At 52.5% G+C, this 16599-nt stretch overlaps 1 long non-coding RNA gene across 1 annotated transcript in view; it reads right to left on the bottom strand.

Annotated features, from left to right (window-relative positions):
* Positions 1-6004, bottom strand: part of LOC108591331 (uncharacterized) — a 47803-nt gene extending 41799 nt beyond the window's left edge. The window contains exon 1 of the long non-coding RNA XR_008480900.2: positions 5543-6004. This is a non-coding gene — a long non-coding RNA (uncharacterized LOC108591331). The remainder of the gene's footprint in view (positions 1-5542) is intronic.
* Between the last annotated feature and the right edge of the window lie 10595 nt (positions 6005-16599).

Here is a 16599-nt window from a genome sequence, read left to right as displayed (position 1 = left end):
AGAGGTCCCCCATTGAGGGATGGGCCCCGCGGTGAATGAGAAAGTGGGTCTGGGGAAGGTGGGGGCGATGCAGAGGGGCCACTGTACCCTCCACTCTGGCTCTAGACTTGGAGCGTTTTCGTTTCATGGAAAGTGCAGCGCCTGCTAAGCGTTTGCCGCTGGCATCAGGAGTGACGACCTGCCCATGCAGGACAGGGCCAGGCAGGGGGCTTATGAGCCAGAGAGCCTTTTAATGCTTTCATTTCTGGCCAGAATCACCATTGTGAAATATTAAAACAGAAACAACAGCACATAGCCTCCCTGGTGTGATGGAAAGCACGTTATCCCTGCTGGCAGCTGCCCAAGGTCTTTGAGGAGATGGGGCTGCTGTCTGGGGAGACTGGGGTTTGTCTTTCTTGCGGGGAGAGGGGTTGTCTAGGAGCGAAACAGATGAGACAAGTGTTCTATGAAGCCAATATTTTTAATGATGCATTGAGAGAAAAGAAAAGTAATTGGATACCCATCCAAGTCTTAAGGAACCCTTGAACCTGGTCGAAAGGTTTTTCTCAAGAAAGACAACAGCATGGACTCTCTTGTCGTCCAGCCCTTGAGGGACAGGGCGAGGCCTCCATGCCACTCACGTGGAACACTCATTTTCGAAACTAATCAGAGAAGGCATTTTGAAGCACCCCCTACCCCCAATCAGGAGAGGACCCTGAGTCTGGAGAGCAGTCCCCTCAGGAGGGGCCCAGGAGCTGGTAAATGCAGCTAGCAGGTCTGGGGTGCAAACAGCAGACCACAGCACCCTGTTCCTCCGCAGCCGCGATTGGGAAGTGCACACGGGAGCTCAGAGAGTGAGCAGCACCATCTCAGCAACGTGTCTTTTGAAGATTTTTGGAAGCTGCTTCTAGACCACAGTGCAGCCTCACTAGCAATAAAAGGAGAAATTCTGTCATGCCAGGAAGCTCCCGCCATTCCCGTGAACTGTGCCACATGCCATCCCGTGCCCTAACGGAAAAGCTCCCCGTTCACACTCAACAGAATCAATAACAATTTAAACTATGGTGAGCATGATTTCTGTTTCTAATCCTTTTATTTTTCTTGAGACGGAGCCTTGCTCTGTCTCCCAGATGTGCAGTGGCATGATCTCAGCTCACGCAAACCTCCATCTCCCAGGTGCAAGTGATTCTCCTGCCTCAGCCTCTGGAGTAGCTGGGATTACAGGCATGTGCCACCATGAGCAGCTGATTTTTGTATTTTTAGTAGAGACAGTGTTTCACCATGTTGGCCAGGCTGGCCTTGAACTTCTGGCCTCAAGTGATTCACCCTCCTCGGCCTCCCAAAGTGCTGGGATTACAGACATGAGCCACCATGCCGGACCTCTAATCCTTATCTCTGGGGGGTTAGCATAAACACGCACTGGAAGAAGAGATCTCAGCCTTCACACACCCCTAAACCCACCTGAGCCTGCTTCTCTGCAAGCACCCTTGACATCTCCATTACGAGCCCGTGGGAGCTTTGCTTGTAGGCTGGGTTGCATTTCTACAAAGCCCCTGATTTTCACAGCCACATACACAATTTCTCTCTCAAGGTATTGCTTTTGTGCAGAAATTTATCATATTTTTTCCTCAGTTCGGAAGTAAATCTTTTTTTTTTTTTGAAAACTTGAAGAAAATCCTTTAAGCTGTTTGGACTTACTCAAGCATGTAAAAAGGGCATTTCCACTCATAGTTCAGCTGCCTAGAATGTTCTCAAATAGCCCAAATAATCTGAATTTAAAACTTTGAATTGGGCCTCTTTATATAGCATCTTAAAAAGGTGCCATTTATGAAGAAAAATATGGCCATGAAATAAAGGATATGGGGAGAAAGTGATCCTGCTGGTTACAGTAATAGATTGAGACTCATAAATCTTGGTTTCTATTCTTGGCTTTGGAAAGAATTTATGTGCTCACTGCATTTGGCACATGGTGGCAACAGGGAGGTAGACTGGGGGACTTGGTATGAAGGAAATAAGATCTTCAGTTGTGAAATCCACACACAAGGCACTGGGGACAACATGTGCAAAGCCACCTTAAATGCAGCAATTTGCAGTCAGATGGGGCCAGCTGGGACTGCCCGGAGGGTTCCAGAGACAGCTGCTGGAAGCTCATTTCTGAGCAGGGGGAAGGAGAAGAGGGAAGGGGGTGGCAATGGGGAAAATAGGGTGAAATTGGGGTGGATGTGGGGTGGCCCAACGCCTTCTCCTTCAGGAGAAGCAGGATCCAGCCCTGCTATGCTGTCTTGAGCCAGTTTCCTGACCTGGTGTCTCAGTCCATTAAAGCCCCTGTAACAAAGATGGCAGCTTGGATGAGCTCTGGTGATGGCCTTCCGGGTTGCAGGTGGAAGTCCTCTCTTTGTGTCCTTTCTAAAGGCACTAATCCCATTCATGAAGGCCCCACCCTCATGACCTAATCCCCTCCCAAAGGTCTCACCTCCTAACGCCATGACATGGGGGAAGAGGATCTCAACACGTGAATGTTCAGGAAGGCACAAACATTTGGTCTATGACACCTGACTGAGCCATAATAGCTTCATGTGGGGAAATGGAGACAACAGTTCTTAACTCATGGAATTAAAGGAGGATAAACTTAGCAGGGAGGGAGGGGTGGTGAGAACTGTGCTGGTAGGGGTGGCAGTGTTACTACTGAGAGGGCTGCCATTGTGGCAATGTTGGAAGTGGTTATAGTGGCAGTGGTGGTGATGATGGTGGGGGGGGGTCATGGCAACAGTGGCAGACATGGTGATACTGGTGGTGCTGGTGGTGCTGGCAGGCCTGTCCTCAATGCAGAGATGGCCAGGTCCAGGCTGGCAGAGCCTGTTGCCATTATCAATGCCCCTGAGCCAAAGAAACCAGGAACACACAGTTGAATAAAATTGAGTTTCTGGGTACTCGTTGTCACAGGGGAAACTGCTCACCATGGAGAGACTTGGGGGGTCTCAGTAAGAGGGTGGCGGGTGACCTTGTTACAGGATTTGAGCTTGTGTTAGGTGACTTGGGGAGCGGTCACTCTGGATAGGGTATGATTGGCATCACTAGTTTTTATCCAGGATGAGAATGAATAGCACGAGCTAAGGCTGTCATTGGTAAGGAAGGAGCCATCACTGACATTGGGTGAAAGGGAGGCATGGGTGGTTGCTTCTGTGGCTTGAATGGGGTGTGTGTGTGTGTGTCTGTGTGTGTGTGTGTGTGTCTGTGTGTGTGTGTGTGTCTGTGTTCAGACGTAATTACCTTGTTCAAACAAGTGGCCTTGTTTTTGTCTCGCCCATCTGGTCACAGAGTTGCCTTGTTTGATGTTGGTGTCCAGAGAAGTTGTGTTTGTTCAACAAGAGAGCATCATGGCGGAGTGGTGGGTGCCAGAGCTCTAGCCGCCAGGGCAGCAGCCCGCCCTCTAGTCCCAGAATCCCTGCTGCAGTTCACTGCACACCAAGAACCTCTTGGATTAGAATTGGGCTTCCTGTGTTCAGGACCTGCAGGGAACAGTTGAGGTTAAAGGGATCCGAGTATCCCAGGCCCCTGTGGTGGCAGTAGTGTGGAACCATATGAAATTGCCATTTTTATAGGGCAGAAGCATTAAAATACTGGCGATTTCCCACAGTAGAGCCTAAATCTTTCTCATCATTAGTTAATCAGTTGTCATCCCACACCTGAAACACTTTCCGTGGGCCCCTGCGAGAGGAAGCCCTCTGTCTCTGGTGAGAACGATTTGGGGTTTCTGATCCTATAAGGCAGAGAGTTGAACCTTAAACCACACTCAAAATTTTGAAGGTAATGCAAGACCCTCTAGAAAATCCCAGACTTTTTCTCCACAGCACCCTCTTGCGCTTATCAGAGGGCATCTGGCTCCACATCCGCCTCCGCCTGTGGGCAAGTCAGTTAACTCACCCACTTGTGAAATGACTTACGAACCTCTCTTCCCCGGCTCAGGCACCACCCATCTCTACCCCAGGTGGAAGGGATAGGCACCTGAAGGGAAACAAATGAGACAACTGGAGACACAGGACCTAGGGCTGGGGTTGAGAATAAACCTTTAACTGGAAAGCGGCTGGGGTGTGGACAAGGAAACCACCCCTGGGCAGCACGGGTGAGTGGGGTGCAAGCCCCACGCCCCGCATCACAGCTTCCTGTCGCTCGTCCCCAGACCCATTTCCCATCCCCAGCCCCGACGAGAAGGAGTCTTGCTCTGTTGCTTAGGCTGGAGTGCAATGGTGCCATCTCGGCTCACTGCAACCTCCGCCTCCTGGGTTCAAGCGATTCTCCTACCTCAGCCTCCCAAGTAGCTGAGATTAAAAGTGCCCACTACCATGCTCAGCTAATTTTTGCATTTTTTAGTAGACTCGGGGTTTTGCCATGTTGTCTAGGCTCAATTTTGACCGCAGTAAAATTCTGGGGGCACCTGCTGCTTTAAGTGATACTTCCGCTTGGCAGGAGTCCCAAGTCCCTGAGTAGGTTAACAAATTCAGGCGAACAAAACCACCTGCGCTTTGAATGGCGCTATTATTACACTAGAGTGATTGCTGAGGCCAAGAGAAGGAAGCTCGGAGTTTTTCCAAGGCTCTGTCTTGGTAACCAGTGCCCCCACTGGTTTGGGCATTTCTGGCCAGAACCAGTCATCTCAAGAAATGTAGGGAGCAGCTGCTGGACTCTAGGGGAGCCCAGGTTTGCGGAAGAGACATGTGTTAGTTTCTGTGTTTGCTGTTACCAATGACCATAGCCTGGGTGGCTTAAAACAACATGTTCATTCTCTCGTGGCTTAGAGGCAAGAGGCCCTAAACCAAGCGGCCACTGGCAGGCCTGGCATTCCTTGGCTTGTAGCCACCTCACTCCAGTCTCTGCCTCAGACTCCACATAGCCTCATCCCCTCCTCTGTTCTTCCCTTCTGTCCCAATCTCCCTTTGCCTCTCTCTTAAAGGACGCTTGCCACTGGTGAGGATTTAGGGCCCACACAGGTACTCCAGGGTGATCGCCTCATGGCAAGATCCTTCATTTTATCTGCAAAGACTCCTTTTTCAAATCAGGTCACATTCACAGGTTTCAGGGATTAGGATGCAGACATATCTTTGGGGGCCACCATTCAACACCCTACAGGAAGGGCAGGGCAGCGGCCGGCTTGGGCCACAGTGCTCCTCCCAGTCGCGCTGCATTAATGGGCTGGGTCAACACAACAGCCTTTTCCAAGGGTAGGTGTCCTTTATTCCATCCCACCTTGGAAGCCTCCCAGAAGCGGCCAAGCCCTTATGGGACAGGACTGTCCCCACTGCAGCCTCCACCTCCATCAACACTTCCCGGGATCCCCGTTGGAAACCTGGCTGCCTGGCTCCCCTCCTTCCATCCTCTTCCTCAGCACTTAGCCTTAGCTGGCTGGCTGCAAGGTGCTGGGGATTCCCCCGGGGTAGAGGCTGGAGCCAGGTGCAGCCAGATCCCCACCCTCCCCAGGGCTGGGTCACTGGCCCTGCACCCTGGAGTGAGCTCCCAAATGAGGACACTCACAGCCTACCAGTCCTCCCCGCAAACACACACTCACGTTGGCTGCTGTCCCCTGGAATGGATCCTAATCCCCTCGGCAGTGACTAAGCACCTTGCAGTCAGTGCTCTAGCCATTAATTTCAGCGCGGGCGCGGCCTGGCCGAGCAGTTCTGGAGCCCCAAGGCTGTCCGCGCAGCCATTGATTTAGGAGACAATATCACTTGCTTCCAAGTTTATGAGGCAATAAACAGCCCCCGCATATTGATGAATGCCGAGGTGTTTGCTCAGCACATTTGCTGTGTGCATTTATTACGAGGGCCGTGCTTAAAGCAAATGAAACTGCAACTATTTTCATTTCCTCCGTAGGGCCGGCCCCTCCCCCGGTGGTTGTCCTAATCCATTTGATCCTGGGTTCCTCTTCCAGGGTACTGGGCTGCGACCCTGTGACCAGCCGAGACAAGCACACCTGGTCACTGCAAACATCCCTGTTGGCTTAGGCCTTGGGGAGCCTCAAAGGGCCCAGACACGGGGCTGGGAGGGGCTGGAATAAAAGCGCAATGAAGAGGCTGCATCTCTGGGGGCTCCGCCCTCGAGGCATCGCTCCAGCCTCGCCCCCTCCTCCTCCCGGGAGAGGAGCACGCGTAATAAAAATAGAAGCCGCCAGCCGCCAGCCTCTCCTCCCCTCGCAGCATCACACACCAAATAAAACTCCTTTTAATCTTGAGAAGCTGGGACGCCTACAAGGCTGGGCTGCTAGTCCATAAAGATGAATCTGAGAGCATTTACTAGTTGGAATGCCCTGTGAATCCAAACTGGTTTATGTATAAAATATTAGGACAGCTCGGAGGAGGTGTCAAGCCGGTGGGAGCGACCAGAGGAGATTGATGGCGAACTTTGTGCCAACCGAGCAGTTCCCTGCGAGCCGAACGGAGAACAACACTTGAAAAATGTGTCAGATTAGCCCCAACACAAAGCTGATTTACAGCCGCAGCAATCCGCATCGCGCCGTCCATTTCAGTAATAGAGAGAGATTAGGGTGGTGGTGGCGCCTTGTCGGATTTCTCCAGATCAGCCCTCCCCCCGCCCCCAACCCCACAATGAATCCTGCGGTAAAATCAGGAGTTAGCAGTTTCACAGACATTGTGCTGTGGAGGGTGTTGAGTTTTGAAGCATTTCTGAGCTTGGCATGAAAACCGACTGGACGAGGAATTCGTTTGAAAAAATCTAATAACATTGATTGCTTAAAATCACAAAGCGTTTCCTGGGGAGAAGGAGGAGGCAAGTTCCCCAGGAGCCTCTGGCTGTGTTTAGAAGGAGAGGTGTTGGAGCTGAGTGGCTCCCCTCCAGAGGCATTCACGTTGCAGCTCGCCTTGAACATAACCCCAGCCCACACACACGACATTTGGGGCCACCTGAGTTGAGAAGGACAAGGATAGCGCTTGCTTTGAGATGATGGCATTTACCCCCACCCCTTCTGGCCACTTGTCTATTCAGTAGACATTTGCCAATGCCCAGTATGTGCAAAGCACCATTCTAGGCCCGTGGGGGATGCATAAAGTGGGGGTGCTCCCCTCCTGTCTGCTAAATGATGTGTGGGACATTCAAGGAAGATCAGGGGCATTGCCCTCCAGGGTCTTACAATCCCGGTTGGAACTGGGGCACCGGGGCCAGATAGATCAATAAATATGGAACATGCACATAAACCAAAGAAATGACAACTGGCATCATGTCAATCAAGGGCAAGGGGGACAGACCGAGAACTCCTGGGGATGGGATGAGATGTGATCGAGGAGACTTTCTGTGCAAAGGGCTCCTGAGAAGAGTGGGAAGTGGGAAATTACGTGACTGGACCTGGCCCTTCCACAAGGTGTTCTGCCGATATGTTCTGCTTCTCAGGAAGAACCATGACCCTAAGAGCTGTCTTTGAAATACTTTCTTCTAAGCAAATCTCATTCCCAAGCTTATTGTTCTAAGAAATAGTTTAGAGGGTCCTCTTTTCTCCCTTTGCTCACACACGCACAAGACTGTTGAGGACTCCCTGGCAAAGTTTCCTGTGCTGAGCACAGCAGGAGGTCTGGCCTCTGCACATCTGCCCCACAGATGAATCTCTCAGGCCTGGGAGGAGGGGATGCTCTTAGGCTGGAGGGTGTGTAATCCCACCACCCCGGAAGACTGCCAGCTGCCATGGCTGTGTGTGTCAGCACTGGTTCCTGCCCTATAGAGCTGATGGTGGAAGAGGGGCAGGGACAGCGCCCTTGGGGGTGAATAACAGGATGGGTGATGAGACATGCTGTGCACCAAAACGCCTGACACAGACAGGAGGTATAGACAACACCAGGAGAGACTGGTGATAACATGGGGACCCAGCTGCTGTAAGAGAGCTTGTGGGGTGACCACCATCACCACCACCACTAACATCACCCTGATCCTCACCATCACCACCTCATCATCCTGATCATCCTCACTACCACCACCTCATCACCACCCCACCACTATCACCACCCTCATCCTCACCAACACCATCACCCTCACCCTCACACTCACCATAACCACTATCACCACCATCACCCCCACAATTACCATCACCGCCATCACTATCATCACCACCATTACCCACACCCGCATCATTACCATCACCATAATCACTACCACTATTACCTTCATCCTTACTACCATCGTCACCTCCACAATCACCATCATCACCACCACCATCACCCCCATCAGTCCCATGATCACCATCATCATCACCACCATTACCACCATCATGCTCACCATAACCACTGTCACCATCATCACCAACATCCCCACCCTCATCATCATCATCACCATAACCACTACCGCCAGTATCACCCTCATCCTTACCACCATCATCACCCCCACAATCACCATCCAAACCATCATCACCACCATCACCCCCACCCTCATCACCATCACCACAACCACTGTCACCACTATCACCCTCATCCTTACCACCATCATCACCATCACCCCATCAGACCCAGGATCACCATCATCATCACCACATCACCATCATCACCCTCACCCCAACCCTCACTGTAACCACTACCACTACCATCACCTTTGTCCTTACCACCATCATCACCCTCACAATCGCCATCATCACCACCATCACCCCCACCCTCATCATCAACATCACCATAACCACTACCACCGGTATCACCCTCATCCTTACCACCATCATCATCAGCATCACCCCATCACTCCCACCATCCTCACCCCACCATTGCCAGTACAGTCACCATCACCACTATTATCCTCTACATCACCACCATCTCACAAAGGTGCCCGTGGGGTGGGCCATTTACTGAGAGCTTCATATATATCTAGAACAATTCTCACAACAATCCAGTGCCAGAGGGACCACTATGATATCATTTTATAGATAAGGGTACTGAGGATTAGAGAGGTCACCCTGATAATAAGCAGCAGAGCAGGAATTCAAGCCTGTGCGGCCTGACACTGTGTGAGCGTTCATGATACAGTAAGTTCCCCTTATCAATGGGGGATATTTTCCAAGAGCCCCAGGGGATGCCTGAAACTTTGGACAGCACCAAACCCTATATATGCTACGTGTTTTCCTATACATACATACCTATGATCAAGTTTAATTTGTGAATTAGGCACAGTAAGAGATCAATAATAAAATAGAACAATTATAACAATATATTGTAATAAAAGTGATGCGAATGTGGTCTCCCGCTCTCTCAAAATATATTACACTGTACTCACCTATTTTCAGACCATGGTTGACTATTGGTTACTGAAACCATGGAAAGTGAAACTGGATAATCCGGGACTGCTGTACCAAACTGCTCCCTGGAGCTTCTGTTTGCTGCTGTTTTCTTGAAGGTTTGACCTGGTGATATTGATCTTTTGATCAGTTGCTGCTGGTCACAGGCTAGCTGCCGGCGTAGTGAGTGGAGATGTGACTGTATCTCCATGAGATGTTTGTATCATTCATTCCCCCATTCACCGTGCATCTGGGCAGAGATGGTATGAAGAGGGGAGGCACCCTCTCCCTGGAGGAATTCATCCTTTTGACTTTCAAGGGTCAGACGTGGCCACATGGCTGTCTTCACCTGAGAGGATCACAGAGGGCCAGGCCAGCGAATGCCCACTCTGCTGTGAGAGAGCAGGAGCCAGGTGGCAGGAAGCCCTGCATCCTCACCTGCTGCCTCCCTTCCCCCACCTGCTATGGATCGGAATATGTTGCACACACACACACACACACACACACACAAACCTACTTACGCAAGAAAAAAACCCCAATTCATTTTGCCAAAGACATTTTCCCTTAGATTTAAAACCCTGTGTAATTTAAGAGATATGTAATTCATGTGCCTGCATTTAAACCATCAAAGTGCTTTTAAAAGAGCTATTTGAAATCTTTGGAGCTTTATGAACCTTTAAAGTTCTTTCTTTGAAACATGGGAATCACACACTGCCGAGGATAAAGATAGCCAAATACCAAAGGGCTAGGGGTGGGCTTGAGACTCGAAATCCGCGACATTTCACTTGACAAAACTGAATTTCTCCTCTTTAACATCCACTTCCAATTAGGACGGCAGGCTGCCTGGCGTTCTCCACCTCCGCGTGGCAGCGGGGTAGCACCCGGCACCCGGCACCCGGGCCGTCCGCAGGGGCACCTTCCCTCTCGCACCAAAGCGTCCAGGAGCTGGCCCGAGTCTGCCACCACAGCGACGCGACCACGTGCCGAGATCGGGACCGGTTAAATGCAGGTGCTTGGGCCCCTCGCCAGGGTGGGCTGACTGCGCAGGCCTGCCGGGCCCGGGGCTACGGGGACCTCGATTCCTCGCGACCCCGACCCCGGGGACGCCCGCGCGCGCAGGTGTGGGGACCCGGCCAGGGATAGCTCGGGCGCTGCTCGGCTCAAGCCCGTCGCCCTCCACTGCGTCCCTAGCCCCGGCCCTTCGGAAGGAAGGTGAGGTGTGAGGGGGCCCCCGGGTCCACCTCGGCTGAGCGGCTCCCATGGTCCCCGCAGGGCCCTGGCTCCGGCCGTCCCCGCCGAAGCCGGGACGCCGTCCAGCGTCGGCGGCGAGCCCGCTGCTCCCCGGGGTCCGGCAGGCGCTGTTGAAGCTGCCGAACCGCCTCACTTCCCGGCCAGGGCTGCCGTGGACCCAGGAGTCTGCGTCGCGGAGTCGAGCCCCTCCGCCCGCCTCCGGCTTCTGCCCCGCCCGCAGGTCACCAGAGCTTCCTGGACGCACGGTCTCCGCCTTGTTCGGCCTGGGCGGGGCCGCCAGGGGCCGGTGTCCCCTGTAGAGCCCGTGGCAGAGCTGTCGGTTCCCTGACCCCAGCTCCGCAGGCGCCTACGGGGTCCGAGGCCGACCGACCCAGGTCTGCAGTTGGGCGCTGGGGTGGGGCGGCCTCCTGCGCCTGCTGTCCCCGCCCGCCCTGCCCCGCGGGTGCCACTTCTCCCCGCCCAGGACTTGCAGTTTCCAGGCGGAGCCGAGCGCTGGGCGGATGGGGTCAGGCACCTCTCTCCTCTCCACGCTCCGCTCCCCTCCGAGCCTGGGCAGCGCCCCCTCCTCCGTGTGCACCCCTGGAAGACGACGTTTTACTCCCTCTCCTGCCCTCTCCACTGCTTGGGACCAGCTGCCACTCACCTCACCCCTCAACACCTCCCAAGGCAGCCACCATGGAGGAGTGAGGATTGTCTGAGAAATCTGGCTCTAGGTGTTACTGCGGCCCGGCAAGCAGAGGGGGCAGCAGCCAGAGGCCTCGGCTCCGGGCAGAGTCTCATCTGTGAGGAACTGAAGGCTGGGTGTGCTGTCCTCTCCGCAGCTGCTTGCCTGGCACAGGTCTGTGCCCCCCCCCCCCAGCGCCCCTCCTGGGATCCACTAAAAGCCATCAGCTCGCAAGTTCCAATTGCTAAGGAATACTTTTAGAAATGGTTATTATTTGGCCGGGCGCGGTGGCTCAGGCCTGTAATCCCAGCACTTTGGAGGCCAAGATGGGCGGATCACGTGGTCAGGAGCTCGAGACCATCTTGGCCAACATGGTGAAACCCCATCTCTACTAAAAATACAAAAGTTAGCTGGGCGTGATGGCGCATGCCTGTAATCCCAGATACTCAGGAGGCTGAGGCAGGAGAATCCGTTGAACCAGGGAGGCGGAGGTTGCAGTGAGATGCGATCCCCCATTGCACTCCAGCCAGGTGACACAGTGAGACTCCATTTCAAAAAAGAAAGAAAGAAATGGTTATATTTGAACAGTGGCATAAGATTTAGAGTCCTGGGGCTTGGGTTCCCTTCCAGAGCAGTAAAGAATGCCCAGGCTGATGCCCCCAGGGAGGGTGCCTGGCCCTGTGCACTCCACTGCCAGCCTGGTCTGCTTCGTTCCACACCTAACCCCACCCTTCCTGAGTTTGCCCATTGGGCAAACTAGTAGTTTGACTACTAGCAACCCAGGGACTACTAGCAACTAGTAGGTCTGACTACTGGCAACGCAGGGACTCCCAGGTCACCACCCCCAAGCCTGAGTCCTCACCGTGTCTTCCTCTGGTGACTTTGGCTGTCCCCAATGGCTGTGTGGCTGTCAGAAGACATCCATCCATCCTGTTCAAAGAAGGAGAGCATCTCCTCCCCCACAAGCTCTGCCTTTCCAATTCCCCACCTTTTGCACTGCAAGCTGCAATACCCCAGTAAGAACACTTCTGACCTGTTTTTGACACCTTTCTCTCTGCTGTTCCTCTCAACACCAAATTCAGGCTGATCCAGATATTGGAATGTCACTCAAATCCACATGATGTTCAATGAAGGTTATGTCTTGAGGGCCAAGAGTGAGGTGAAGGGGGTTTCAGGCCAGGAACAGCATGTACAAAGGCAGGGGCCAGCAAAGGCACCTAATGGTGAGAACCAGCCCATGGTTTGGGGGTCCCTACTGGAGGGCCCCACCACCTGGCCTTTGTTTCAGCAGCTGGGTCTAGTCTTCTAGTCTTCTGCCATTCAAAACCTCCTCTCTCCTTGGTTTTTAAAAATACCCACTAGCCCTTGGAATCCAGTGATCTCTTCTGTCCCCATCACTTGTTGGGGCAGCAACGAGCTTTCAAAGTCCATTCGCCAGGTGTGAGCAGGGCTTCCTGTATACACACTGAACAAACGCTAGTGCCCCCATGCAATTGTTGTGCTGCTTTTAAGCAAGTCTGTGTCCCTCTCAGCCTCTGAAGATTGAGACTAGATTGCTCTCTTTCAGAAGAAAGAGGCCCAACCAACCTTTTCCACCCCAGCCTTTTCTCAAAATCTCAGATAGGCAAGCCTCCTCCACACCCTCAGCTGGACCCAGTTCTGAGCCTGGACTCCTGGGAGATGTCACTCATGAGGCAGCAGCAGGTGTTACACAATCCTTCTGTATTGCTGAGATGAAAGCTGGGACCAGGGCCAGGTGGGGAGGGAAAGCTCTTCGGGCCTATTAATGGAGAACCTTAGCTTTTCCAAACCATTAGCAGCCACACGGAGCAAAGGAACACTGCTGATCACACACGGACGGCCTCTTTTTGGAGCCAGCCTGGGTAAAGGGCTGGCTGGGTGGTGTCTGCTTACCTGGACATGTGCTCCTGGAAATTGACTCAGCATGAGCAAATGCAGAAGGCCCCATTCTGACAACTTGAGGTCTAAGAATTCTGTGAGCCCACAATTTCTTACTCTGTGCCTCTTAATCCAATTAAATAGAAAGATGTGGGTAGCAGCCATCAGTCTTCCAACAAATCACCCAGAAATAGGGAGTTGACCTGGGACCTTGGGTCCTCCCATCACCACGGAAACTGCTGTTGCCACTGCGTGAGAATAAGGCCAGTTGCTGACCAGAACAAAGGGATCCAGGGGAGACAGACTGTGGTCAGCTCACTCCTGCTGGCCCACACCTGTTTGGCCTGGCTTCATTTCTTCTATCCCAGCCTGTGAGGGAGAAGGCCATGGTCCTGGAAACTTCCTCTGTGGTCTTCCAAGGGATCCCCTCCCCTGCCCTCAGGGTGGGAGGAACAGGAGGAGGAATGAGGGACTCAGATGGGAATTTGCATCTGTCCTTCGTGGCTGTGTGGTGCTGGGAAAGTCACATGCCCTCGGTTTCCTCAGTGAAGATCAGAATAATAATTGTGTATGCTATTGTCTGTTTAAAGGAGAGTGACTTGTGAATTATAGAGCCCTGTACAAATGTCAGTTATTATTGTGATCTTTGACTTTCTGGCAGTTCTCAGAGGCTGGAATAGGAGCCAGTAACTTGTGGAATAACAAGAATAATGACTAACAATTACGCAGTTCTTACTACTCTGAGGAATGAGACTTCACAGGAAGGATGTAATTTCATCCTCACATCAGTCCGAGTGCATGGATACCATTGCTGTCAGTGCTGGCCAGCCAGGGGTTCTCGGTGGCCCCTGAGTAAACACAAACCTCCTGTCCCTGTTTGGAGAGCATCTTCCTTTCCCAGCTGCGTCCTCACACCAGCAGTCCTTGAAGTGCATCAGCCACCCTGAACAGCACTTTCCATTCCCTTATTCCCATGGTGGCTCCTCGGGTCCATTCCCGCCACGTGTGGAGGCTGATCTGTGTCCCTGAGGGTCATGTTAAGGAGTTTTGTCCCAGAGCGGAGAAACAAAGCCCTGTCCCCTGTGGTTGAGGGAACTCTCTGGTCAGGTGGCCTGGCCTCTGGGGTGTTTTCTGCCATCAACCAGAATTGTCAGGGGGAGGGGGCACCTGCCACCCTATAGAAGGTGGGCTGCCAGTATCCTGCCCTGGGCTGCCCCTCCCAAGTTTGTATGTGCCCCCCTGGTGCCCTGCTTCTGCAGGACTGGGGCTGCGGGGTCATGGCCAACACTGCACCGACTCCCCTCAACTCGGCGTGAAATCAGATGTCTTTCCACGCAGGCCACTATCCTTCATGCCTATACGCTGGTACCCTCCATACATCTCCTGACCACTATCAGAGGCCTGATGGTGCCAGGTCGAGCCTTCCAAGCCCTCAACGCACCTCTCCATTTCAACAGAGCCTGTCCCTTCCCCAGCTCCGGCCAGGCCCTTGTGCTGCAGAAGCTGAGCTGAGGATGAGAGACCCCAGTCAGAGAGGCCATTCCTGCTCTGACTCCTACATGCTGCCTGGAAATCCTCCTCGGGCCAAAAGACAGAGCAGTTAAACCAGCCGTGAGGTGCCCCAGTGGGCCCACTTTGTCGTGTGTGAGGTATTTTTAAAGCAAAGCCTGCCTGTCATATCACACAGGCACTAAATCAGGTGCACATTATTGGAGCTATCTCAGAGGAAGCATATTGGCTATGTTAATAAAAACAATGCACTCATAATGTACTTTTCAATTTGAATTAATTTTTGTAGCTAATTCTGGCTACTGAATGTCTTCATTTAAAATATACATATAGATGTATTTTGCTCAGTGTTTTAATTAGGCCCAAGGGAATATACTTTCTGTTTTTGGTCCACTTCATTTGTTCTATTAATGAAAAGGCACTCTAAATCAAGTTTCAAGTTGATGTTTCATTATGTATGCTGCTCTCACACAACTCTAAAAGAGATTTACGTTGCAGGGAGTAACCACAAATACCGGCAGTGGACATGCTGTTAATTTCAAGCGTAAAGTTTTCTGTTGAGGTGCAGCAAAAATAGAAGGTCACACTCTTCCCGAGTGCAGCTGACTTCCCCGTAACGTGGCTTCACCTGAATTCCAAGTAGAGGCTCTGCACCACCTGTTCTAGAGACTGTGCCCACCGAGGCTCTGAATGATACAGGGATCCGAGCCTGACCTGAAGGGCTGAGCAGATGATGTTGACTTCAAGGTATCTGTGACTGGGAAGGAGAAGATTCAGGAGCGAGGGCCTTTGCCTTTGGACTCTGCATCCGCCGTGTGTGTGTGGTGGTGGGGGTTAGGTCTGGGAGCTGACACGCACGTGCGTGAGCACACACTCTCAGCAACGATGATAGCATACCCGGGTCCCTACCCTGCGAAAGGCCTCGAGGTCAGTGTTGGCCTTGTACTGGGCTGCCGCTGAATGTCGCCTATGGTCCAGGCACTGCATGAAGCCTGGCAACCTCGTGCCATCTCACTGAATCTGCACGGTACCCTCGGGGTAGACAACCTCAGCCCTCCCGTGTGTAGAGGAGGAAGCCATGTACCAGCTGGGGCGCCGCAGAGTTAAGATGTGAAGCCAGGCCCAGGGCCTGTCGGCACAGGCCATGGAACCGCGTTCCGCGGGAGACAGACCTCCCCGTCCCCACTGGTGCTGGGAGAGTGTGACACACTTTAATGGTGTTTTCTGGGCCTAGGAACTATCTAAGAAGACAAAAGCAGTTGGGAGGAGGGTGAGTTACAGCTCCCTTCAATGCTGCCACTGATATTTAGCCTTCAAACGTTAAGCTCCATTAGACACATGTCTCGGCACTAAATTGTACTTTAACACCTACGAGCAGTTTGTTAAATCTTCCATCCTCGACTCAGCGGACGGAAAGCAAGCTACCCGGGAAAACGAAGCTGGAAGATGATTTTCTGGAACCGCCTGGAAGCTGTGGGCAGGGTAGGGGGCACGGCCTCTCTTCCTTATCTCCCAGGAGAAAGGGGATAACTGGGGCAATTCTGAGACCCTTCCTTCTCATGGCCTCAGAGCCTCTACACACCCTGACGGACGCTGTTTCCCTGTTCCTCCCGATGGCTCTGGAGCATGAGGTGTTCTCATTTTTCCTGCTTTATAGATGAGGAAACCGGTTCTCAGAGACGTTGAGAGACAAGCCCAAATCCCACAGCAGGTGTGGGGGTGCCAGGAGCACGAGGAGGGAGGCAGAGGCCCAAGTCTCTGCAGCCTGAAAGAATGTGAGTGTCCTCTTGCTGACCTGTACTTGTGTTAACTTTCCTGGTGACATGTATGCCTTAAGGGTTTACCTGACTTTTAAACCGCTTGTAATAGAAAATAGGGAATTTCAGATAATATTTTGCATTTTATTTATTTTTTTGAGACAAAGTTTCAGTTTGTGGCGCAGGCTGGAGTGCAGTGGTATGATCTTGGCTCACTGTAGCCCTTGCCTCCCAGGGTCACGAGATTCTCCTGCCTCAGCCTCCTAAGTAGCTGGGACTACAGG

Source organism: Callithrix jacchus, chromosome 4 (assembly GCF_049354715.1).
Source record: "Callithrix jacchus isolate 240 chromosome 4, calJac240_pri, whole genome shotgun sequence".
Taxonomy (NCBI): domain Eukaryota; kingdom Metazoa; phylum Chordata; class Mammalia; order Primates; family Cebidae; genus Callithrix; species Callithrix jacchus.
Note: the sequence above shows the minus strand (reverse complement) of the source record. Positions and strands in the feature narration are given on the sequence as shown.